At 42.9% G+C, this 27,454-nt stretch overlaps 1 pseudogene; it reads left to right on the forward strand.

Annotated features, from left to right (window-relative positions):
• The first annotated feature begins 14,592 nt into the window (after positions 1-14,592).
• LOC115475205 lies at positions 14,593-14,771 on the forward strand (annotated as a pseudogene).
• The last annotated feature ends 12,683 nt before the right edge of the window (positions 14,772-27,454 follow it).

Raw genomic sequence — 27,454 nt, forward strand, 5'->3', positions numbered from 1 at the left:
AGATACAGATTATATTGAATTAGATTAGAATAGATTTCTCTAGCAGGAGGTGGTTCGGAGGAAAAGGATGTGGAGAGCTCTCCCATCCAACCGTAAGGTTAGTAGGGGATGAGGGTTCTTGGTTGGGGTGTTATGGGTGGCTGGATGGTTTGGTCACAGCTAGGTATGCAGAATTTTTAGGGAGTGAAGGGGATGAATGGGGAATAAGACTATCGTACAAAATCTTAAGTAACATTTGTGCTTGTGTGTTTGTACTGCCTCAAGTAGCTGGAGGTCCTGCAGTACTGCAAAGTTCTAGTAGGTGGGGGGAAGGCTGTTATTATATTGTAGAAGTCTGGGTTAGTTCAGCACCGACTAGCTTCCAGTCAGAATGACATTATTGTTGTGGGAAATTAATTAATTAATTAATTAATTATGTTGTATTTGAGGTTTGAATGTTTAAGAATTTCATGTTGTGTATTTTATGGATAAATAAAGCTATGACCCAATTAATTTTGCCACCTGAGAATAATTGTTATCAGTATTTATTTCATCATTTATTAAATATGTTGTATACACCGTGTTGGTGCGAGTATTAGCATTATGTAAAACATTACTGCCTGTTGCCGAGTGCTACAATGTTAGTTACAATATTGCAATGCAAAGCTGATCTAACTTTCAATATCGTATTTAAATGGACCTATTATTCTATGATTCATCAACACTATCACAGCTTTGTCTCTGAAATTAAAATCAAATATACTCTGCCTGTTGAATTTATTATGACAATAAACATCTGAACCACTGGCATTAATGAACTACATTGTTGTACTCAAGCTATAGAACAGTAAGCCACTGAGTAATTAACCAAAACAGCCTACTTTATGTGTTTACAGAAAAAAATCAATCTATTATCTCTAATTCTTGACAAGCTCAATTTAGCAACACCCTTTGAAAATTCAATAAGTGCATGTTATAGAAAAAGTTCTTAATCTGGAAATGGATATATGTATAGTAGACTTGTCTTTATGTAAATGACTTACAACCAATTGTGTTGCAAATCATTTAAACATGATTTGTTAGGCTCTTGATATGTGTATAATTCCCACCTGAAATGCATAGTGCAATGCTATTATGGATGAAACAAAGAACAATTTATTCTGAAATGATTATGGGTATGTATATGCCACTAAAGTAAACGTGCTTGAAACCCAAATGTTATATATTTCAAGCACTTAAATGTGCTCATCACACTTTCTTTTTAAGGGGCACTTTTACTAAGTCGCCTATGCGCCTATGAGTGCCCAATGTGGGCCAAATTTGAGTTACCGCCCAGTTACCACACGGCCCTGGCAGTAATTTCAATTTTTGGCATGCATCTGCTATGCATGTCTAAAAAATACTTTTTTATTTTCTGACACGCGGCAGCTGGTTACCGCAAGAGACCTTACCGCTAGGTCAATGACTTGTGGTAAGGTCTCAGACCCAAAATGGACGTGTGGCAATTTTAGTTTTGCTGCAATTCCATTTTCGGCAAACATTTAAAAAAAGGCATTTTTTGTAGGTGCGCAAGTAACAAGGAAAATAAGTAGCATACATGTTCAAGAACATAGGAAGGCTCCCAAGTAGTAATATATGACAGGTGTGAACAGAAGAGAGAAAAAAGGACTGAGAGAGAGAGAGAGTGAGAGAACGAACAGACACATTAGATTTAGGAAAACTTGTAAAGGAAATGGGGGTGAGATTTAGCTATGTTAATTCTTCTCCCCTTTCTATTTCCTGTCCTATACTTGGGCCTCAATGTTGTAAAAGTCATAATTATCTAGGACTGGAAATGGAAGTATTATATGGACTGAGCAGGGTTCAAATTTTTGGCAGAATGAATTCCACCACACACACAATGACAAGAGAATCTCATTGAAAAATTGTGGCAAGCTGAAAAAAGTGTGTGTTCTAATACTAGATAAATGTGATTATGAGTACCGTAAGGCAAGGAAAGATGTGAGAAGTCATGTAGAACAAGAGGCTTAGGAAAAACAATTTACAAGCAATACATAAACTAGACTATTCAAGGGTACATTGCAGTGAGAAACAGTTGATGACTGTGATGCTGAAACGGCATCTGGTGGGCAATAATTTTATAATGTGAGGGTTCTGTGCTATAATCATGACATTGGTCACTTTTGTAGCCTGTGGGTCAAATGGTTGAAGTGTTACATTGAGAAAATAGAAAAAAACTCTCAGTAAGAATTATTTTTACTGATTTAACTTTGAAACACCGTTTATTGCAATAACACATTTCTGAGTACCTCTAAATCAATAAGAATGCATTCTGCTGGACAAGCACTAAACTGAAACTGCAGTATTGGATTCTGCTGAAATGACCTTAGTGCGTATATGTCATTCACGGTGAGTAAATATTGAAGACGAGCAAAACTTTTAAGAATAAAAGAGAAGTGAAACATCCCAGTGCTGTCAGAAACAAATCAAGTATGCTTCCATAATCAATATTTGCATATAGAAGTAAAAATTAAGAACTTGTGGATGTCTTTTTTTTTTTTTTTTTTTGTTTAAATCTCTTTATTATTATACATTTTATACAAGCATATCACTTGTAAAAGAAAAATTCCACTATGGTAATAATTCTAAGGGAAATTATCTGTACACAGATTAAATAATTCTATAGTTTCATATAAGTCCACTACCAGAGTCCAATAGTCCTATAAAGGAGGGAAAGGAAAATAATCTTTACATCAAATTGAGTTTCAGACAGGTTTCTATTCATTTTTTTCTTATATAAGAGCTCTTCTAGCTGTTATAAAGGAGGACAATTGGTCAGGATCAAAATATACATATTTCACTGACTGGTAGGAAATTAAACATTTGCATGGGTATTTAAGATAAAATGTTGCTCCCATTTGGAGTACCTCCTGTTTCATTTGCAAACAAATTTTCCGTCGCCTTTGCGTTTCTCTCGCTAGATCTGGAAAAACACGAGTTTGCAAACCACGAAAAGTTTTATCTTTCTTCTGAAAGAATTTTTTAAAAATCCAGATCTTGTCAGAGGGTAACGCTACTGTAGCCAACAAAGTAGTAGCTGTTATTTGCTCTGTATCTGACATTTCGAGCAAAGCTGAAACATCAAGTGGTTGATCATTTTGAATATTATTCCTTTGTTGATTGTCTAAAACCCTCACAGGAATATAAAAGAGCTGTGAAAAGGGTGGTATGTCTTTGTCTTCTATTTCTAATATTTCTTTAAAGTAATTTTTCAACATTTCTCTAGGTGAAATTAAAGGTTCTCGCTGGAATTTAATAAAACGGAGATTATTACTTCTAGAGGTGTTCTCCAACATTTCAATTTTTCTCCTCAAATTGATCAAATCTTTAAGCATTGTTGATTGCAAAGTCTGTGACTCTGAGGAGACTTTTTCCTGTTTCACCATGTCTTCTTCTTTAACAGCTTTCACCTCATTTTCTATTTTTTTTAATTTCCCATCTAACACCACAACTTCATTGGATATTTTTCTCATTTGGGGGCATAAAGTCGTCCCCATTTCTGCAATTAACAGCCACAGATTATCTAAAGTGGTTTTTGAAAAAGTTTTGCAAATGCTAAAGCCTCACTCTCTTCCTGTGAAACATGTCTCTCACCTCCCAATGTCTCTCTCATCTTCTCCTGCATGTGGGACATCAGGGAGCTAGTTGTAAAAACTCCTATCTTCTCTGTTAAGGCTACAACTGCTTCCCGTCCATGCCCGCCCTGAAGCACTTCGGTATTCAGGGCTGAGGACGCTGCCAACGGAGAGCTGCTTCCCACAGGCTGTGGGGGATGGGCCCTTCTGTCGGGGCTCAGGGAGACTTCCAGTTCAGGGTTCAGCCCTAGGTCTCCTGTCCCGGGCTGAACCAGCGAACCGCTCACCGACGACGTAACTGCCGAAATTTGAGCTCTCTGAAGGTAAGAATCAATCAAGCCTGATGAGACTAAAGGTCTATGCTGCTGGGATGCAGTAGCAGCTGCTCTGCCTCATCTCTTCGGCATTCTCAGGAAATAACTTTAGTTTAAAGTGAAAACCACAGGCGCTCAGAAAAACAGGTCTGACTCAGTCAGCAGCCATCTTGAACTGTGGATGTCTTTAATATTTAGTTATAGTAGGCATATTTCAGTTTCTGGAGGGCTCACAATTTGGTGCCCTTGATGAACCTTTAGCTGTATCAGTGCCTTGCCCCATCTTTTACCCCAATCTCCAAAATGTCCTCCATGCTAGATTGTATGCCTGGATTAGCCTTCCTGAGTCGTTGTGTTATAACTGCCTCTAGCCATACAACCTTTTGAGGTTGCTTTTAAATCTTGAGTCCTAACTACACCTGATCATAGCCATGTTGATTTGACCCAACTGTAATAAACACATTTCATGCAATCTGTTATTTTTCTTGTCCTTGCGTCTTGACCAGATTATAAACAAAGAGTCTCTATTGTAAGTATCAATGTAGTGCTGCCTACGTCTAGTGATATAATTGAAATAAAACGTAGTAGTAGTAATAGTAGCAGACTGAAAAGATTGTAAGCAACTAATTCACTGCATTAATGAAAGAAATTAAGAACTGTTTTATTTTTTAATTTACTCTGTTATTGAAGTATATGTCTAAGGGGAGGGTATACTAGAGGCCTGGTATACTAGAGTATTTTGCCCATTCTTTGTCAGTAGAGAAAAGGCTTATTAAGGGGCCCTTTTACTAAGCCACGAAGCTGCCCACGCATGCTCACCGTGCGCCAAATTGGAGTTACCGCCTGGCCCTTGTGGTGATTTCAATTTTGGCGCACGTCTGCTATACGCGTCTGAAAAATATTTTTTTATTTTCTGGCACGTGGCAGCTACGCGCATCAAGTGGCATTTGATGCGCGTAGACCATTACTGTCCGGTCACCGCGTGAGACCTTACCGCTAAGTCAATGGCTTGCGGTAGTGTCTCAGACCCAAAATGGATGCACAGCAATTTTCATTTTGATGCACATCCGTTTTTGACATAAAAAAAGACGTTTTTCGCAGGTACGTTAAAATATATTTCTGCGCACGCCCAAAACACACATCTACACTACCGCAGGCCATTTTTCTGCGCACCTTAGTAAAAGGACCTCTAAATTAGGCCCTTCACTCAGAAATGAGATTTGGTTATAACCAGTCGCCTAAGGATAAGATGATATTAACAACTCATTGCAAAATGAACAAAGCACAGTAATACATTTTCTAGCTGAATCAGAGCCATGGAATAAATTCAGCTGCCTGCTGGTAGCGTGCTGAAAACAGCTGTTATCTTTCCATTGCAATGGCAACTGCAAAACCATGCTACAGGCTGATTGGCTTTCTCTCCCTAATCAAGTTGCACTAGTGGGGAAGAAAGCCAATCAGCATAGCTGGTTGGAAGAGTTTTCAAAGTAGGGGAACTGCAAGTTAAACTGAGAAGATTATCTGACTCTGGATATACTGCCAGTAATTCAGTTGCTATATAGTTGCCAGAATAGAAAGAACTGTAAGTTTTCATTGATGCTGCTTAGAATAATTTATCCAAAACAAAGAGATGTGTACTTTGTTTTTGCTTCTATTGGGTTTTCAATATAGGTATTGTTTGTTTGTTTTTTTAAACTTATTTTTCCACCATCTCTTCCCCTCTTCAAAAAGCAACCCCAGAATGGCAGAGAATTTTGATGGGAGAAAATATGCATCCTTTGTGATGCGCTCTAAATATTACTGGTTAGTTCGCAGGAGTTACTACAGTTCTGGCAATCATCTTCACTGGTAGAGGCATTGCTAGGCACCTTTAAGATTTTGGGCTTGGGCCCATAGGCAAGACTGACTCTAGGACAGTAAAAGTCATACTTTGGTGATACTGGAGACTCTTCTGAAGAAGGGGGGGGGCAGGGTTGGGTTCACTTTTGAAAATGTGAGATCTTGTCTCTCATCACAATCAATGGGAACCTGCTCTGTTCAAGATACACTCTCTCCGATACAATGTTCAGTCTTTCTAATAGACAGAGGACCATCTATATGGAGCACTGTTAGGACCAACTCTGACTATTGGCCTGACTCAAGTTGATTAATCTTAATAATCATGTCCCTCCTTACCAACTAGCTTTCGGTTAGCCAGCTTCTAGCCATCATTCCAACCCTCCACTAGCTAATCAGCTAACCAGCCATCAACTAGCATTCCCAAACCAACCTCCAAGCTCAACCTTACTCCCAGCCAGTCAGCCAATCTCCTTCCAGGCCAACTAATCCATCAGCCATTTCTCTCCTCAGCCTTTCAGTTGCCACCCTTAGCAAGTATGTTTTCAAAAGAAAGTTCCCCATAGAATTTTCCTTTGAAAACTATTGGTCATTCCTACATGGCTTCACTCTTCTTATGATAATGGTCCTATCCTTTTACAACTTAAAGTTCCCATGCAGTGAAACAGTGTGGAAACGTTTACCCACAAAGAAGGAGTGCAGCATTCAGCTGCCAATTTTACCTGGATATAATATTTCAAAATTTCTCTCTGTATTAAATTCTCTCTCTTCTTCCCCCAAGTCTCTTAGGGGTCCTTTTACAAACTGTGGCAATAGGGGGGCCGGCACTGGTGTCAGTGGGTATTTTTGATGTGCGCTGAGAACCCTTTTACCACAGTGGGTAAAAGGCTGTTTTTTTTTGTTTGTTTAAGAAATGGTCATGCAGCAAGTGAAGTACTTGCTGACAGCTATTTCTGGGGGAAACACTTACCGTCAGTGGCGTACCAAGGAGGGGGACGGTGGGGGCGGTCCGCCCCGGGTGCATGCCGCTGGGGGGGGGTGCCGCGCGCCTGTCGGCTCTTCGTTTTCATGCTCCCTCTGCCCCGGAACAGGTTACTTCCTGTTCTGGGGCAGAGGGAGCATGAAACGAAGAGACGGCAGGCGCGCGGCACCCCCCCCCCCAGCGGCGTGCACCTGCGGGGGTGGTTCTTTCGCCGGGGGATAGGGGGTTCTTTCGCCGGAGGGGGCATCGTGCTGTTCCGGGGGGGGCGCTGCACCCGGGGAGCGGGGCACATCGGCGATCCGCCCCGGGTGTCTGCCCCCCTAGGAACGCCACTGCTTACCGTCACCTATTGATGTGGTGGTAAGGGCTCCCGTGCTAACCCAGCAGTAACTGGGCAGTGTGCGGCACTGTCCAATTACCACTGGGTAAAAAGCGGCTCTACAAAAAAAAAATTTGTAGCACTGAAAATGACATGTGCTGGGGGGGGGGGGGGGGACAACTGCCAGGCTACAGCGGTAGCCCAGTGGTACTTCCAGTTTAATTTAATTTATTATCTCATTTATACTCCACATTTTCCCAACAGCGTCAGGCTCAATGTGGCTTACAGCGCACCGCAGAGGCAGACGCCAGTGCAGTAAAAAAATTAAGCTAATACAACAAAAAATCTACATAAGAAATAATGGGAAAGATGGGGAAGAGATAGAAGGAGCAGGGAAACCAGGGGAGAGGAGGGAAGGGTGGATTCGTCCAAAATTGCCACTAGATTGATGTGTATCAAGCAGAGGAGACACATGCTGAGTCCTTGGGAAATGCTTGTCCAAATAGCATGGTCTTAAGTGATTTCCTGAATTTTAGATAGTTGTGGATGGTTTTTATAGTTTTTGGCAAAGAATTCCATAGTTGCGAGCTGATAAAAGAGAAGGATGAAGCATATGTGGATTTGTACTTAAGTCCAGTGCAATTTGGGTAATGAAGGTTTAAGTATGAACTGGATAGTCTTAATGCATTCCTGGGCGGTAGGGTGATTAGATTAATCATGTAGCCAGGGACTTCACCATATAAAATTTTGTGAACTAGAGAGCAGTAAGTCCGTGTTCGGCTTACCACCACTTAGTAAAAGACCCCCTTAGTATACAACTTTGGCCCTTCCTAAATACAGCTCTCCTGGGAACATTGTCTTTCACCCAATCAATATTGAAGACCATTTCTGCAATCAGAGGTTCCAAACAGGTGAAAGTTTAGGAATCTTCTAATGTATACATGAAAATTACATTTGTGTTCATCCTTGTTTTATTATACATTCTTATTCATCAGGCCTTTAATGGAAGAATTAACTAACATGTTAGTCTCACTCACACACACACAAGGAGTGAAACAGGCTGGCCATACTGCAGCACGACATGTTTATCCACTCCTACCCTAGCTGAGAAAATATTTAACCATCTCTATGACCTCATGTGCAACTTTCTTTAAATCAGTCACCTTACTTTCTAGCTCTTCCTACTTTCTTACATCTTTGCTTTACCCTTCACTATCAATTAAAATGTCTATTACATATAATTTATTGTGTTGACATTGTAAGTAGAATACTATCAGGCTTATTTTCGAAAGAGAAGGACGCCCATCTTTCGACACAAATCGGGAGATGGGCGTCCTTCTCCCAGGGTCGCCCAAATCGGCATCATCAAAAGCCGATTTTGGGCGCCCTCAACTGCTTTCCGTCATGGGGATGACCAAAGTTCATGGGGGCATGTCAGAAGCATTGCAAACACGGGACTGGGGCGTGCTTAACACATGGGCGTCCTCGGTCAATAATGGAAAAAAGAAGGGCATCCCTGACGAGCACTTAGCCAACTTTACTTGGTCCATTTTTTCTTGAGACCAAGCCTCAAAAAGGTGCCTTAACTGACCAGATGACCACCGGAGGGAATCGGGAATGACCTCCCCTTACTCCCCCAGTGGTCACTAACCCCCTCCCACCCTAAAAACACCTTTAAAAATATTTTTTGCCAGCCTCTATGCCAGCCTCAAATGTCATACCCAGCTCCATGACATCAGTATGCAGGTCCCTGGAGCAGTTTTAGTGGGTGCAGTGCACTTCAGGCAGGCGAACCCAGGCACATCCCCCCCTAACTGTTACACTTATGCTGGTAAATGTGAGCCCTTCAAAACAGACCACAAATCCACTGTACCCACATGTAGGTGCCCCCTTTACCCCTTAGGGCTATGGTAGTGTTGTACAGTTGTGGGGAGTGGGTTTTGGGGGGCTCAGTACCTAAGGTAAGGGAGCTATGCACCTGGGATCAATTTCTGAAGTCCACCGCAGTGCCCACTAGGGTGCCCGGTTGGTGTCCTGGCATGTCAGGGGGACCAGTGTACTATGAATGCTGACTCTATGCCAGCCTTGTAGCGCCTTGTAGCGCTATAGAAATGCTAGTAGTAGTAGACTCCTCCCATGACCAAAGGCTTGGATTTGGTTGTTTCTGAGATGGGCATTCTTGGTTTCCATTATCGCTAAAAAACGGGGATGACCATCTCTAAGGTCAACCTAAATGTTGAGATTTGGGCATCCCTGACCGTATTATCAAAACGAAAGATGGCCGCCCATCTTGTTTCGATAATATGGGTTTCCCCGTCCTTTTGCTGGGACGTCCTACGAGGACATCCTCAGGAAAACGTGGGCGCCCTGTTCGATTATGCCCCTCTATGCCATACTTTGTATTGTTACTTGAATATTTTTACTGCTCTAATTGCCTATTGCTCATATTCTTACTGTACACCGCCTTGAATGAATTCCTTCAAAAGGCAGTAAATAAATCCTAATAAGTAAATAAATAAACAAATGAGCCTCTTTGTTCATGTTAATATTACTTATGTAAGTTATTTAGGGGCCCTTTTACTAAAGCTAAGCATGTGCTAACAGCTAAATGCTTAGAGGGCCCGTTTTATACCTATTGACTTCTTAGCATTTAGTACGCGCTGATTCCATTAGTACTTGCTAAACTTTAGTAAAAGGACCCCTTAGGATGCTATCATAGACTGTATTTCTTGAATCTGGGTTTCTTGAAATATTTTGTTTTAAAAGTGAAAAAAAAGGTTCAGTGAATAAAATGCATCTATAAAAAAAGACATAGTTCTTCCAAAGCCTAATAGATATTTGGTGCAATGCAAAACAGAAAAAAAGCACCATCTCTAATGTTTTAAATATGTATAATAGCACTGCATATAAGACACAAGTTTTGCTACTTATAAATGTAAGGAGAACCACATGCATATGTAAGATGTGGATTTTGTCAGCCTGCACAAAAAAATAGAGCAACTAATTAATGATCCATCCTCTGTAACTCTTTCTCCCTGGAGTTAGTTTAGTTATTACTTGCTTGGCTTCTCCTTCCTTCCCCATTCCTTTCTACACTGCGATAGTCTACCACCCTCCATTAGTAACCTCTTATTCTTTTGATGAGCTAACTGCCTTCACTTCAGAGTGTTCTATATTCTTCCACCTGATCCTTATCGTGGGTGATTTTAATTTGTCCCTGTCTGACTATTGCTCCTCTTTCCTTCAGCCTCGGACTACAGCAGCACGTCTCATTGCCTACCTATAAGGCAGGCAACACTTTAGATTTCATTTTTACATCTCCACCCTTTATGGTTCTGGAAGCCCTTCAGCCCTTGCCTGTCCCTTGGTCGGACCATGTCCTTCTTACCTTTTTGGTCCCTTTTCCCAGTATTCCTCCTCCCCCCTCCATAACTTTGGTGTTCTACCATGAACTTCATAAAGACATCATTACTGCTATTTCTCAATCCCCTTCTGAATTCCTCCCCCTTTCTCCAACCCTTCCTCTGGACCATAACATCAGTCATCTTTTAATGCTGCCCTCTCCTTCATCTTTGACCACCATGCCCCTTTGAATACTTGCGTCAGGGGTCTAGGAATTTTTTGAAACAGTATATTTTCCTAGAAAGATTAGATTGCAGCCAATCTCCTATGATGTGTAACATCACACTCAGATCTCATAAAAACAAGTACCACGGTAACTTTCTGTAAAACGCTGTCCACTACATTTCACAAAATTCCTAGACCCCTGATGCAGGCCAGTAGGGCTGAAACACGACTTGTGTGGGGCTGTTTATTGTTATCATTTTGAATAAAGACCTTGTTGAGGACACCGTCTCAGAGAGGTTTTTTTTGTTCCATTTTTCTTCATCCCAGTATCTTAGCCTTGCTCTAGTGCCCTGCTGTGTTCCTCAGTGCGTTCCAAGTCTCATTCTTGGGCACCAGAGGTTGTGACATCATTAGACAGGGCCTTTATAGTGAACCTGAGGACTTTCACGCATTACCTTTTAAAAAAGTTTGCCTTGTTCCTGAAAACCTTGTTCCTGAAAGCTTTGTTCCTGAAAACCCTATTCCTGGTTTCTGTTCCAGCCAGATCCTGTTTCTGTTTCCTGCTCCAGCCAAGCCGTGTTTCTGGTTCCTGCTTCAGCCAAGTTCTGTTTCTGGTTCATGCTGCGGCCAAGCTCTGTTCGTGGTTCTTGCTTAGCTTAGTACTCTGCCTACTGGTGTGCCTAGTCTTAGTTACTCACCTGCCACAGGTGGTTTTCAATCTGCAGTCCAAGGGTTCACCTTCCTTGAGTTTGTGACAATAAATATTTATAAATAAATAAATAAATAAATAAAATAAATGGGACCAACTAACGATCAGTTAATTGAAAATGTGAAATAATTCAGAAATATAAACTGCCGCAGTGCAAAGCATCTCTCCTTCCTTCCCTTCCGAAAAATAGCAGCCCCACTTCTCAGACCCCCATCAAATGCCACTTCGCCCACTAGTAAGCCCCCCTGGGCCTACCTTACACTCAATGTCCAGTTGCTCCTGTCCATACTGGCTCTACTTTCAAAATGGCTGCCAAGAGTACTATACTATAGTACTATACTGTAATTCCTTGGTATAAGCTCTATAACATGCAAAATGTTCTTTCCACTGCATTGTAAGGAAGGTAGAGGAGGATTTAATTTAATTAATTTTGATGTTTAAATTCTGCTTAAACCTAAAATAGTTGAAGGAAAATATAGCATATCATAATAATGAACAGAATAAGTACATATCAGTCAATAATGCAGTAAAACTAAAAACTGATTCTGATGAAAGTATTCCTGACACTACAAGTTAACCAGGAGTAACCTTTCTATATGAACCAATACACTTGCACTCTAGATAATTGGGTTTTGGAAGCTGATGCTTTATTTTTAGTTTGCTAGGTAAAATATCACAACAACTAAAGTATAAAGTGCAACCGGATTAAATAAAATTGAACATGATAAGATATACAAGTATTGTCAAACTGGGACAGACCGAAAGTCCATCAAGCCCAGCATCCTGTTCCAACAGTAGCCAATCCAGGTTACGAGTATCTGGCAAGATCCCAAAATAGTACAATACATTTTATGCTGCTTAACCTAGAAATAAGTAGTGGATTTTTCCCAAGTCTGTTTTAATAATGGCTTATGGACTTTTCTTTTAGGAAGCTATCCAAACCTTTTTTAAACCCTGCTAAACTAACTGCTTTTACTACATTCTCTGACAATGAATTGCAGAGTAAATTACACATTGAGTAAAGAAATATTTTTATTTGTTTTAGATTTACTACTTTGTAGCTTCATTGCGTGCCCCCTACTCCTAGTATTTTTGGAAAGAATAAACAAGCAATTCATGTATACCTATTCTAATCCACTCATTTATTTTATAGACCTCTATCATATCTCCTCTCAGCCATCTTATCTCCAAGCTGAAGAGTTGTAACCTCTTTAGTCTTTCCTCATAGGGAAGTTGTCCCATCCCCTTTGTCATTTTTGTCACCCTTCTCTGTGCCTTTTCTAATTTCACTATATATTTTTTGAGATGCGGTGACCAGAATTTCACACAATATTCGAGGTGCAGTTGCACCATAGGGTCATACAAAGGCATTATAATGTCCTCAGTTTTGTTTTCCATTCCTTTCCTAATAATACCTAACATTCTATTTGTTTTCTTATCCACTGCCACACACTGAGCAGACGGTTTCAATGTATCATCAACGATGACACCTAGATCCCTTTCTTGGTTGGTGATTACTAATATGGAACCTTGCATTACGTAGCTATAGTTCAGGTTCCTCTTTCCCACATGCATTACTTTGCACTTGCTCACATTAAACATCATCAGCCATTTGGATGCCCAGTCTCCAAGTCTTGTAAAGTCCTCTTGTAATGTTTCACAATCCTCTTGCAATTTAACAACTTTGAATAACTTTGTGTCATCAGCAAATTTAATTATCTCATCACTAGTTACTGCCATCTCTAGATCATTTATAAATATGTTAAAAAGCAGCAGTCCCAGCACAGACCCCTGGGGAACACCACTATCAACCCTTCTCCATTGAGGATACTGACCACATAACCCTACTTTCTGTTTTCTTTTAACCCGTTTTTAATCCACAATAGAACACTACCTCCTATCCCACGACTCTCCAATTTTCTCTGGAGTTTTTCATTAGGTACTTTGTCAAATGCCTTTTGAAAATCCAGATACACAATATCGACCAGCTGAACTTTTTCCACATGTTTGTTCACCCCTTCAATGAAATGTATTAGATTGGTGAGGCAAGATTTCCCTTCACTAAATCCATATTGACTTTGTCTCATTAATCCATGCTCAGTAATTTTTTTCTTTATAATAGTTGCTACCATTTTGCCTGCACCAACGACAGGTTCACTGGTTTATAATTTCCTGGATCACCTCTGTCACCTTTTTAAAAAATCGGTATTACATTGGCCACCCTCCAATCTTCTGGTACCGTGCTTGATTTTAAATATAAATTACATATTACTAACAATAGTTCTGCAAGTTCATTTTCAATTCTATCAGTACTCTGGGATGAATACCATCCAATCCAGGCAATTTGCTACTCTTCAATTTGTCAAATTGCACCATTATATCTTCCAGCTTTATAAAGGTTTCATTCGACTCGTCAGCTTTGAATACCATTTCTGGCACTGGTATCTCTGCCAAATCTTCCTCGGTGAAGACCAAAGCAAAGAATTCATTTAAGTTCTCCGCTATAGCTTTGTCTTCCCTAAATGCCCCTTTTTACTCCTCGGTCATCTAGCAGTCCAACTGATTCTTTTGGCAGCTTCTTGCTTTTAATATACCTAAAAAAAAATGTGCTATGTGTTTTTGCCTCCAACACAATCTTTTTTTGAAAGTCCCCCTTTGCCTTCCTTATTAGCACTTTGCATTTGACTTGTCATTCCTTATGCTGTTTCTTATTATTTTAAGTCAGATCCTTAGTCTATTTCTGAAGGATATATTTTTAGCTTTAATAGCTTTCTTCACCTCACTTTTTAACCATGCAATCTGTCATTTAAAAGATTTGTAGGACCCAATCCAAACAAGATCATAGGCAATCCGCTCTTTTAATGCATACTAGTTTATCCATGCAAAATGCACAGATTTAACCATAATTTTAATTGCAGAAATTAATATCATGAAATCTAACCTTGTAATGTAATATCAGATAAGGTAATTTACAATCACCTATGCATCTATTGAATTTCATGTATTAATTCTATGTAGGACTGCTGAAAAAGAATGCAGAACAAATGGACGGATGACCTTCAACATGCGTATTTCCATTTGTGGATGAACTGCAGTGGAGCAGTGAAGGAGAAGTCTAGTAGTTAAATCAGCAGGCTAGAGAGGCTAGGATTCAAATTGCACTAATGTTTCTTGTGATTTTAGTTAGTTCACTTATGGGGCCTTTTTATTAAAGTACTATGAAAGAAAAGATATTACTACATTTTAACATGAGATTTACCTGGAAGGGGAGATTGGTCCATGATCCAGAAGGTGGCGCTCCCAGGGTGAGGCACGGCCATTGCACTCAGGCTGTGCTGACCTCTGCGATTTCCCCAGATGTGGGAAACTGGACTGCATAATTTCTGGCATTTATGGTATTACTGTATTTTAACATGGGAATTTCCCATGCACTATGCCCAGATTTAACACTGTTTTAAGTTTATTTGTTTTGTTTTGTTTTTTTTTTAATGTGCAGGTTGTGTGCTAATGTTCCCATTAGCTAGTATCTGAAAAAAATAATGTGGAAGCACATAGGGGTCCTTTTACCAAGCTGCGGGAAAAAGGGCCCTGCGCCGGTGAAGGGGGCCATTTTTCCCACGTGCCAGGGCCCTTTTTACCGCAGCAGGTATAAAGACCCCAGGTACACATGGCAATGTAGTAAGAGAACTCTTACTGCATGGCCATGCGATGGGGAGACCTTAGCACCATAGGCGCTGACTCCGTGGGTGCTGTGGATGCTCGAGCACCCCCAATAATTCACCCACCGGAAGTTCGTTCCCTCCCTCCCTCCTCCCTTCGAGTTCCAGGCCCCCTTCCTCCAAATTTTAAGTCATCTATTTTACCTCGTTGGGGGTAGGGCAGCAGCAGTAAAAAGCATGCAGGCTCGGCTCGGTGCTTAGTTGTTTTCCCCTCTCTCTCTTTCTCAGCTCTGGTCCTGCTCTTGCGGAAACAGGAAATGAGGGCGGGACCAGAGCTGAGAGAGAGAGAAGGGAAAACAACTAAGCACTGCATGCTTTTTACTGCTGCTGCTGCCCTAACCCCTACGAGGTAAGATAGATGACTTAAAATTCGAAGGGAGGAGGCCTGGAACTGGGAGGGAGGGAGGGAGGACCCTGGAACTCAGAGGGAGGGGGAGGGAAAGGAGAGAGAGAAAGAGGAGGGGAGGGGACCTGGAACTCGAAGGGAGGGAGGGAGGGGGGCCTGGAACTAGGAGGGAGGGGGAGGAAGGAGGCGGGGGAGGGGGAGGGGAATGCACCACCTATAAAAAAAAAAATTCACCCCCAATCATTTTGAAAAGTTGGCTCCTATGCTTAGCACCACCCATTGAGGTGGTAATAAGGGCTCCTGCACTAACCCGGCAGTAACCAGACAGCACGCGGTGATGGCCGATTACTGCCGGGTTATCACCATGCAAGCTATTTCCAGGGGTTTTCTTTTTTTTCCTGAAAATGCTGCGCGCTCAGGGCTGGACTACTGCTGGTGGCTGCATCGGGCACATTGGGCTTAACGCCACTCTGTAAAAGGGCCTTTATTGCCTTCCATTTAGGGGCGCTATGTGTTTCTGCATTAACTCTGCGCTATCCAGTTAGCGCATGTTAATCATAAAGCACTAGCTGGATACCACAAGAATGCCTACTTTTCACCCATGACACACCCCCTCCCAAAAATATTTTTAAAAAAATCACTAATGCACCAGTTACTATGGGCTAACATGCAGAATAAAGCAAACCACGTTCACAGTTCAGACTGTAGAAATTTGAAAACACAGTTGAGTTGATAATCAAAGGGGATCAAAAAGAACTGAAGGATGCCTAAGTTGCAATGGTGATAATTCATGATAGTGACAGAGTGCAACCTTTACCTTTGCCTTTAGTCTAATATACAAAAGGAGGGGATGAATAGTGAAAAGAATTGATAAGGGCATTCTTGCCAGAGAACAAGAAAGGGGCTTTGCCAGTTGTTTGGGCTCAAGAGGGAATGCTTTTGAAAAAATAAAAAAAGGTTTTAAGAATAGCTTTAAACTTTAAGAATGACAGTTCTGTCTATAAGTTAAATGGAATATTATTCCAAAGAGTAGGAGAAACAACTGAGAAAGTTGATGTTCTGATAGAACGTGAGCAGATCTGAAGGTAAGTTGGTACTGTCAGAAGATGTGGAATGAGAAGGGCATAGAAAAGGATTGAGGAGTAAGGAATAAGGTGCCTAAATACGAAAAGAGGTAGGCTTGAGTGAAGAATCTGAAAAGTTAAGATAATAATTTTATAATTAATCTGGTATTAAGTAAGTGTGTAGCACTATAAAATGACTGGGCCTCTTTTACCAAGCAGTGGCAAAAAGGGGCCTGTACGTGTTTTTCACGTACGCAGAGGCCCCCTTTTACCACAGTGGGTAAAAGGGAAGTCTCTCTTTCCTGCAGGAAATGGCCATATGGCAAGTAAAGCACTTGCTGCTGGCCATTTTGAGGGGGGGGGCCCCTTACCACCACCCATTGAGGTAGCGCTAAGGGCTTCCGTGCTAACCTGGCAGTAACCGGGCAGCGCGCGGCACTGCCCAATCACCACTGCCCAATCACCGTATTTTTGTAGCGCCTGATATGACGGCATGCTAGGGATGGGAAGTACTGCCAGGCTGCTGCGGTACCCTGGCAGTACTTCATTTTTAGCTAGCGGTAAGCCCGCATTGGGCTTATCACCGCTTAGTAAAAGGGCCCACTGTGTTTAAAAAGGCTTAGCACCCTTTAGTAAAAGGGCCTCTTAGGTAGCATCTATAACTGCTTAGGTACTTAAAGGGTATACGGTAGAAATATATTCTCTAATGGAATATAGGCACCTACCAGGTATCAATGCATTTATCATTTAGACACTCACATGTATGACAGCTGTAGAGCTAGTGTATTTGCACTTGCTTAAGTGTGGCAGGAATGTATGTAACAGAGTAAACTCAATATAAACATAAATGTTCCAAAAACTATCATGGAACAGAAACCTTTTTACTGTTGTATTTTTATTTATTTTTTTTTTTTACATTTGTTAGAGGCCCTTTCACTAAAGCTCAGGACATGCTAAATGTTAAGAAGTCCATAAGTATAAAATGAGCTTGTTAGCATTTACCATGTGCTAAGCTTTAGTAAAAGGGCCCATTATTAAAAATATGTATATATATATTTTAAATATAATGAACTCTCAGTCATGAGCATAAGTTTATTCCAGGCACCTTATGCCTGGAATAAACTTCCTGAGCCGCTACGTCAAGCTCAATCTCTAGCCGTCTTCAATTCTGGACTAAAGGCCTACCTGTTTGATGTTGCTTTTGACTCCTAACTTTTCACTTGTTCGTAACCTTTATCTTGTCTTCCTCTCTTCAATAGTCCCTCATCCCTATGTGTCCTATCTGTCTGTCCTACCCTTACCCTTAATTGTCCTGTCTGTCTGTCCTGATTTAGATTGTAAGCTCTCGAGCAGGGACGGTCTCTTCTTCATGTTCAATTGTAAAGCGCTGCGTACGACTGATAGTGCTATAGAAATGATTTGTAGTAGTAGTAGTAAAAACCTTCTGCATAATTCCACTTTATTAATTCAAACTGTTTCTTCAAAAACTTTTTGTCATGTATGAATTAGTGAGGAGAGTTTTACTTATCATAGAAATGTTCATCAGCTCATCATAGTACGGTCCTACTGATAGTCACTGCTTTAGGGAAGTTTAGTTAGAATGTAAGAACATAAGCGTTGCCATACTGGGACAGACCGAAGATCCGTCAAGCCCAGCCTCCTGTTTCCAACAGTGACCAATCCAGATCACAAGTACCTGGCAAGATCCCAAAAGTGTGAAACAGATTTTATGCTGCTTATTCTAGAAATAAGTGTGGATTTTCCCAAGTCCATCTTAATAATAGCTTATGGACTTTTCTTTTAGGAAATTATCCAAACATTTTTAAACTCTGCTAAGTTAACTGCTTTTTCCACATTCTCCGGCAACAAATTCTAGAGCTTAATTACATGTTGAGTGAAGAAATATTTTACCTGGTTTGTTTTAAAGTTACTACTTAGTAGTTTTGTTGTGCACTTCTTAGTCTTAGTATGTTTGGAACTAGTAAACTAGCAATTCATGCCTACCCATTTCACTCCACTCAATATTTTATAGACCTGTATCATATGTCCTCCCAACCGTCTCTTCTCCAAGCTGAAGAGCCCTAACTGCTTTAGCTTTTCCTCATAGGGAAGTCCTCCCATCCCCTTAATCGTTTTTATCACCCTTCTCTGTACCTTTTCTACTTCTATTATATCTTTTTAAAGGTACAGTGACTACACAGTATTCAAAGTGCGGTCGCACCATGGAGCGATACAAAGGCATTATAAGGTTCTCATTTTTGTTTTCCATTCTTTTCCTAATAATTCCTAACATTCTACTTGCTTTCCTAGTCATTGCTGTACATTGAACTGAGGGTTTCAATGTATCCTTTTCCTGGGTGGTGACTTAATGGGACCTCCACACTTTTTATGCAGACACTGAGAGGGACATTTTCAACAGGGGATTAGAGGAATGGTCAGTTGAAATCCCACTGCTGCTCCTTGTGATATTGGGCAAGTCATCTAACCCTCTATTGCCTCAGGTACAAACTTAGACTATGAGCCCTCCAGGGACACAGACATGCCCAGTGTACCTACACATAACTCACTTTGAGCTACCACTGTAAAGGTATGAGCAAAATCTAAATAAAATGATGTCTAAATCTGATTTTGGATGTTTTGCAAAAAAAGAAAAGTCCAAAAATCCATGTCACGACCTTGGGGGCCTTTGCAAACCTGGTAGCGGCAAAGATTCCCATATGCTGCCCTACCGTCGGCACCTGCCTCTTCTCTTTACTGCAGCCGCCTCACTGAATGGCAGTAGCAAGTGAACCTTTCAACCAGGACTGGACTAAACAGGCAGGACTGAAACAGACTAGAAGTGCAACAGACACACAGACAGGAGTGCAATAAGCACCCAGGCAAGAACAGACCAGAAGTGCAATAAGCACACAGACCATACCAAGAAACAGCACTTCGCTAGGCAGGCACAGGGTACACAGGAACAGAGCTTGACTAGGCAGGAACAGGGTACACCAGAACGGAGCTTGGCTAGGCAGGAACAGGGTACATTGGAACTGAGCTTGGCTAGGCAAGAACAGTGTACACAGGAGCAGAGCTTGACTAGGCAAGAACAGGGTACACAGGAGCAGAGCTTGACTGGGCAGGAACAGAGTACACAGGAGCAGAGCCAAGTAAAGCTAGAAGAAAGGCACTCAAACAGGCCGCAAGGCCAAACTGGAACCCATGCACACCAGAGCCCTCTCATATGGCCCGCAAGGCTGAACTGGAACCCAAGCACAATGGCAGAAGGCAAAAGAGAAGGCACATACACACCGGCAGAAGCAAACTAAGCAGAACACTAGGCAAGTCAAACTAGGCAGAACACTAGGCTGGGCCACACAACCACTCAAAGGAAAAAGGGAGGCCACACAGAGAAGCAATTCAAGGCTGGGCCACATGGGACACAACAGAAGTGCCAACCAAGTACACAGGCAACAAGCAAAAATCAAGATAGAAGTGCCAACCCTAGTATAATGTTCTCCGCAAGAAGTGAGCCCTTGTACTTGATGAGGGAACCCCCTCAACGGGCTGTCGGTCAAAACCCCGAGTTCCCCCTGTGTCTCCCACCGTTCCCCAGGAGTTGAGCCCCTGAGTGCAGGTAGCTAACAGCAGGGAGAATAAAGTCCAGCACAAAGTCCACAGGGTTAGACCAGGCAGCAGAGAACAGAAGATTCAGGGACAGGCAGTGGTCAGTACCAGGCAGCAGACAATAGCAGATCCTAGAACAGGCAGAGGTCAATACCAGGCAGCGGTCAGTAGCAGATCCAGGGACAGGCAGAGGTCGATACCAGGCAGTGGTCAATAACAGGTCCAGGGACAGGCAGAGGTCAATACCAGGCAGCGGTCAGTAACAGATCCAGGGACAGGCAGAGGTCAATACCAGGCAGCAGACAACCGAAGATCCGAAAGCACTGCAACTAAACAGCGAACTGAGCAGAAGTTGAAGCACGCAAGGACTCTTAAATAGTGTAGAAATTAGGCCCAAACTAGTACAGCTGAAATCAAGATGACTGCCCCCATCGGTGACACCCTATGCCCAAATATGGGCTTCCTTCCTGAAGCTGCCCTAGTCCAAGATGGCTGCCATAACCTAAGCTGCCCCCTACTAGGATGGCTGCCCAAACCTGGAACAAGCCCAAAACCAAGATGGCCGTCCGATCCTCCGGTGCACATACTCTGTATAGACAGGGAATGTGACACCCTAGCACACAGGCAAACAGTCAATAACCAAGACAGAAGTGCTAACCGTAGCACACAGGCAAACAAATAAGAACCAAGGCAGAAGTGCCACACAGGCACACTAGCAAACAAAAGAAACAAGGCAGAAGTGCCCACACAGGCACACAGGCTAGGAAACAATGCAGAAGTGCTATATAAGAACAGACAAACCTAGAGACCTTTGGCTCTGCAAAGGCCCTGAATGAATGTCCTCACCTTCCTGATGATGTCATGACTACAGGAAAGATGCTTGAAACACACTGAATACCAGAGTGAGGCTTGAAGCCCACAGAATACCAGAGTGAGGTTTGAAACACAGAAGTGGTAGCAGAGGCAACAATGCAAGGAAAAAACAGACTGGAACCACCTCTGAGGCTGACCACTGGAAGACATTTGAGACTGAAAGGGGGATCATGACCACAGTTGTGATGATCCAATAGTGAACATGGCCATTTTTGTGCTCAGGGTGCCTATCTTTTAGGACCATCTACAAAACAAAGGTCCAAAGGAAAATGCACTATGGGTGCTTTTTATAGAATAGCACGTAACATCAGAATCCATGCCCAACTTGGGTGTGAGCATTTACACCAGCTGAAACCATGTGAAAATCCTGGCACACAAGTTGGGCACAGATCCACCAAATTCAATAACACTGCATGCATTCTAAGGGAATACCCCTGACCTGCCTATGTCCCTCCCATCATTACACCCCCTGGTTGAATAAAAGGGCCTTCAAACCTGAAAACGTTAGGGCCCACAGCCAGCACCATTCGAGATGGGCATGGGTTAACCGAACAGCCTTCATTGTCTTGAAGAAATGTTGCATGATGAAGTGGGAACATTTAAATGTGTATCTAAACTTCCACTGGGTAAAGTAGTAGGGGTCCTAGCTTGAAATGCAGCAGTAATAGCTTTAATTTTCTCCTGAAACAAATTTACCAATTGGTTACATAAGGTTAATGGGAAATGATCCATACCATGAATGAGGACAGGCATCATTTGCTTCAGAATTGACAGTTTTGAGCTATTTGCTGCAACAGAAATCTTAGCTGAATAAACATCTTTTTTTTTTTTCTTTTTTGCAAATACAATTGCTTCAAAATAGACTTCTCTCCATTGCCCTCAGTTTTATTCAAACACCATTTTCTCTACAATTTCAATTCAAGTTGTTTTTCTTCTAATAGCCCACGTTTTAACAGAATACTCCTTGAATAACCTTTCAACCATATCCATCATGAATCACTTTAACAAGAACTAGCTGTATCAAGACTTTGCTATCCTTAAATTACAACTCTATAGTTATTTTTCTGCTTTTAGGCCCAGATGCACAAAGATCCCTGTTACAAATCAGTCTGTATTTCCAAATTGGTAAAAATTACTGATTTGGAAATACAGAGGGATTCCCAAAGATTTGCAAACAGGGCTCATTTGCATGCGAAGGGGAGAAGCCAGTCGGCCAGTTGAGCATGCGCAGTGCAGCCAATCACTAAGCGTGGCTGTTGTGTTCATGCCACAGACAGCTTCAAACACACATATAAACAAAAAGAAAAGGCTGTAGACGGTTTTTATACATGCAGTTTACCTTCAATCCAGCTTAATAATAGCTTCTGGAACATGCTTCCTGTAGCCACACTCCACCTCCTTTCCCAGGAAGGCACCAATTGCTATCAATTGCCACAGAAGTGACTGCCTGTCTGCCAATCACGGCGTGTTTAGCTGACACCAGAGAAGCTGATGTCAGCTAAACGTTCTGTGATTGGCTGAAAGAGACCAGCTAGAACGGTTCAAGCAGGGAGCTCTGGAGTTGGGGGTGGAGGATTTTCAAGCTTCCAAAAACAGCACTATATCCTTGATATTGATAGTTTGTAATCCACTTATTTCATACTGCCTTCTTCTTTTGAGAGGTGGCAAATCAAACAACTAGTAAATCCTGACAGGGAATCCCCATTTCACCAAAGCTGCATCAGAGCCAATCATCCTGTGTCACAACCAGGGGCGTATCTGAACTGCGGCGGTAGGGAGGGCCAGGGCCAGAGTGAGGGGGCACATTATAGACCCCCCGCCGCCGCCGCCATTGCCGATCCAACTCCCCCCAGCCGCTGCCATTGCCAATCTCCCCCCGCCGTTGCTGTCGCCTACCTTCGCTGGCGGGGGACCCCAACCCTCGCCAGCCGAGGTCCGCGTCCTCCTGCCGCTGCCGGCTGCCGTTAAAAGAATTCCGTCAGCTGGCGGGGGACCCCCAACCCCCGCCAGCCAAGCCGAGGTCCTTTCATTTCTTCTTCCACTAAAGCTGGCGCCGAAAGTTTCTTCTGAGCCTGACGTCGCTGCACGTTGTACGTGCAGGATGTCAGACTCAGAAACAGAATGAGCGTCAGACTCAGAAGAAACTTTCGGCGCCAGCTTTAGTGGAAGAAGAAATGAAAGGACCTCGGCTTGGCTGGCGGGGGTTGGGGTCCCCCGCCAGCGAAGGTAGGTGACAGCAACGGAGGGGGAGGGTTGGCAGCGGTAGGGGGGTCCAGGGCGAAATCTGCGGGGGCCCAGGCCCCTGAGGCCCAACGCAGATACGCCCCTGGTCACAACCACAAATCGGCAGAGCCTTTTTCCTTCGTATAGGGAATAGTATGCCTTTTTTTGCAGTGGCGTTCCTAGGGTGGCTGACACCCAGGGCGGATCGCTGATGTGCCACGCCCCCCACGGGTGCAACGTGCCCCCCCCCTGGCGAAAGAACCCCGCCCCCCGGGTGCACGCCGCTGGGGGGGGGGGGGTGCCGCGCGCCTGTCTGCTTCGTTTGTTTCCATGCTCCCTCTGCCCCGGAACAGGAAGTAACCTGTTCCGGGGCAGAGGGAGAACAGAACGAACGTAGCGGACAGGCGCGCGGCACCCCCCCCCCCAACGGCGTGCACCCGGGGCGGACTGCACCCACTGCCCCCCCCCCCCCCTTGGTAAGCCACTGCTTTTTTGTGATCATCATTTGCCTAAGAAGCATATGTAGTTTGTCATTTTCAAGTAGGTGTAGTTTTTGAGTTATATATATAACCCGGGTCTCACATTCACTCATCAGCGTCCTGGGCACCGACTAGCTCTCAGGGTCAGGCAGAAAAGTTAACAGTTTTCTGCAACAGCAGAGGTCCTTTTCACACACTGAGCTGGGCGCAGGCTGGGATCGAATAAAAATCTGGAAGGCCGTATGGTTTTGAGCTGGAACTTTTATTTTTCTTTATTCCAGTGGTCAGCCTCAGAGGTGCTATTCTATAAACGGTGCTTAAAGTTAGACGCCGTTTTTAGAACAGTGCTTAGCACCAGGAACCTCAACTACATTTAGGTGTGACCATTTACACCAATGAAACCTTAGTGTAAATTTCCATACCTAAATTAAGCGCAGACCCCCTTATTCTATAACAATATGGATAAATTAAAGGAGCGCTCATTGTGCACCCGTGACCGTCCCATGGCTGTGCCCCCTTTTTAGACCCACCTGTAAAATGTGCACACAGATCCCATGTCTTAATTTAATAAAATCCAATTAGCACCAATAATTGCTTAAGATCTCAACTATCGGTGCTAATTGGCTCGTTATTCAATTCAGTTGCGCACTCAAATTGGACATGCGCTCAAATTTGCATGCATGATTTTTAGCAACTTTTATAAAATTCAGGGGTTAATGAGCAGTAAGAATATTTTTTTTTCTGTATGGGAAGCTGCTAGACATTTCCCCAGCAATTACCACACAGGCTTTGTAGTTACTGTGCATTAATTTTTGCAACTAATGTCCAGAACAATACAGCAGCCAAGAGGGAGGGGGCCTAAGGGGCTCTTCTACTAAACATTAACTTGAGTGGACGGCAGCAGGACCCATTTTATTCCTATGTGCCCTGCTGCAGATAACTCGAGCTAATCTTTGCTAAAAGACCCCCTAAATCTTGTATGAATTAGTTCTGAGACAAAGAAAGAATGTACATATGCAAATGACTTGATAGTTCTAACAGCTGAGCAGCAGGAGCAGATACTAGTGGAGCCAACATCGGATAGAAAAAAGCAGTATGGAAGTGGCTGCAGCAATCTTGCTTGAAACTCCTTGTCTGCACACTGATGGAGGCTGTTGTTTCTTGATGATAAATGCAGTAATATGTTCAAGAGCACTTAAGGGTTGTTCCATTTATGGCCAAGTGAACTGAGTTCTCTCTGCTCATGTTTGCAATCTACCCTCAAGCATTCAGTCAAACAAGCACTGTACCACCTAGTGCACAGCTGAGCATGTCAGATGTTCCTTTATTGCTGAGTGTGCGACTACTAAACCATTCCTGCATCTAGGAGAGTTGTATAAAACGAATACATAACTGGAGTAATTAAACATTTGTAAACACACACACACATAAAATAAGGCAAAGCAAAACAAAAGGCATTACCTTCATTATTTGATATAGGGGCCCTTACACTAAGCCGTCTATGCGCGCCCAACATGCGCCAACATGGAGTTACCGCCCAGCTACCGCCTGGCTCTTGCTGTAATTTCATTTTTGTAATGCGTATGTTACACACATCCAAATGTTTTCGGATGCGCGTATCGGACACGCACCAAGTGGCATTTGACGTGCATAGGTCATTACTGCCCGGTTACCATGTGAGACTTTACCACTAGGTCAATAGCTGGCAGTAAGGTCTCAGACCCAAAATGGACGTGCAGCAATTTTCATTTTGCCGCACGTCCATTTTCAGCAAAAGTTTTAAGAAGGCATTTTTTGTAGGGGCGCTAAAAAATAATTCTGCACGCACCCAAAATATGCGTCTACACAACCGCAGGCCATTTTTCAGTGCATCTAAGTAAAAGGATCCCATGATGAATGAAACCAAATCCAGAACCAGAGATGAATTTTTGCATTTAAAAATAAAGTTACTGTTTCATGTAGCGTGTGTTATTTTTAAAGCAGGTCACCCTGTCCTGCGCAAAGTCATTCTATCTAGAAGACCAGGGAAACATTCTTGATCATAAATCTGAGGGGCATGGCATTGAGATGTAATTGTTTGCGTAGGAGCTGGCTGCAACTGAATGCTACAGAATCCTTTTCTTGTAGAAGGAACAGCTAGGGGGAAATATGCGATTTAGATATAGTGATGGAAGAAAGGGAATGAGGCAAATCAGGGTCTCCTGACACAGCCCTTCTTTTTGGCAGTGAGGGCGACATTGAAGATGCTGCAGCTACGAGAACAGCTGGTAATGACACCTATGACAAAATGAATGCAACTGGCAGCAAATGAAAAGCCAGTAATAAAGTAGAGAAGAACAGAGTGGGAAGAGAAAAAAAAGTGTTTTTCTAACAACTAAAGACATTTGTAGCCTTGGTGTAGATTCTTCCATCAGTGACTATGCTGCATGTGCAATGGCGTTCCTAGGGGGGCTGACACCCGGGGCGGATCACCAATGCGCCCCGCCCCCCCGGGTGCAGCGCCCCCCCGGATGCAGCGTGGACCCCCCCCTGGCGAAAGGACACCCCCGCGAAGGAACTCCCCCTCCCGGGTGCACACCCCTGAGGGGGGTGCCGCGCGCGCCTGTCCTCCGTTGTTCCATGCTTCTTTTCTGCCCCGGAACAGGAAATAACCTGTTCCGGGGCAGAGAAGAAGCATGGAACAACGGAGGACAGGCGCACGTGGCACCCCCCTGGCGGCGTGCACCCGGGGCGGACCGCACCCACCCCCCCCCTAGGAACGCCACTGTGCATGTGTGATAGCTTTTGCAGCAAAGGTTTAAGCCAAAGGGAATGTTTTGCAGTATCAGAAACGACTGTGCTATTTTTAAATTGCTTCATCATCTGTGAACAGTGCAATTACATAATCTCTCCCCCCCTCCCCACAAAAAATGTTGTCAAATATAGCATTCTCATTTGATGATATTCTGAGCATGGGGCAGTTTATATTTTTTGAAGTCACATTGTATAGACCCCCCGGGTGTTTACTTTGCGCTTCTGATAAGAAATAGTGCAGAAGAACCATAGTAATGCCGACAGAAGACAAGAACAATTGGCTATGATGAGGCTGCTATACCCATACAATTTATTTTTTTTCCCTGTGGTCTTGAAACTATTACTAATGATTAGAAGATAATGATTTCAAGCTCTGATCACTTAGTTGGGAGTCCTTTAACTAAGGGAATGGGACTTGATGTACTCCCTTTTTGTGGTCTTTTGCAACTATATTCAAAGCAGTTTATATTGGTACTTATTTGTACCTGGGATAATGGAGGGTTAAGGGGTCCTTTTACAAAGACTTGCTGAAAAATGGTGTGTTTGGGGGCAGAGAGTAAGCGTGCCCAATGCTAATTGGTTATCGCAGCTACATTGCCGCACGCCAACCAATCAGCCCATAGTTAGCGCATGAGCCCTTTTCGCCTACTAAATAGGTATCGGTAAGGGCTCATGTATTAATGGCCACACACTAATTGTCTGGAACACCAGCATTCCTTAGAAGATTTCCAAGTCAGAGTGATAGACAGTGTGGTTCCAAGACTACCAGGAGGCAATACTGGCAGGAGATTGCTGCAATTGGAACAACGTTGGATATTCCGTTTGAAGCCTGTGGAGCCGACTGGCCTGAATGCAAAAATTGATTGGGCAACCTTTTCTTTGACTATGTTCAGCTTTTTTGAAGGGGGTCAGTTTTTTTTTACTATAGACGGTGGCATTACGGGTTTATTCTATTTTATTTTATTTTATTGTATGTCACGTTTTTCAATAAGGATGGTGGTTTACAT

The sequence above is a fragment of the Microcaecilia unicolor genome, chromosome 7 (genome assembly GCF_901765095.1).
Source record: "Microcaecilia unicolor chromosome 7, aMicUni1.1, whole genome shotgun sequence".
NCBI classification, from domain to species: domain Eukaryota; kingdom Metazoa; phylum Chordata; class Amphibia; order Gymnophiona; family Siphonopidae; genus Microcaecilia; species Microcaecilia unicolor.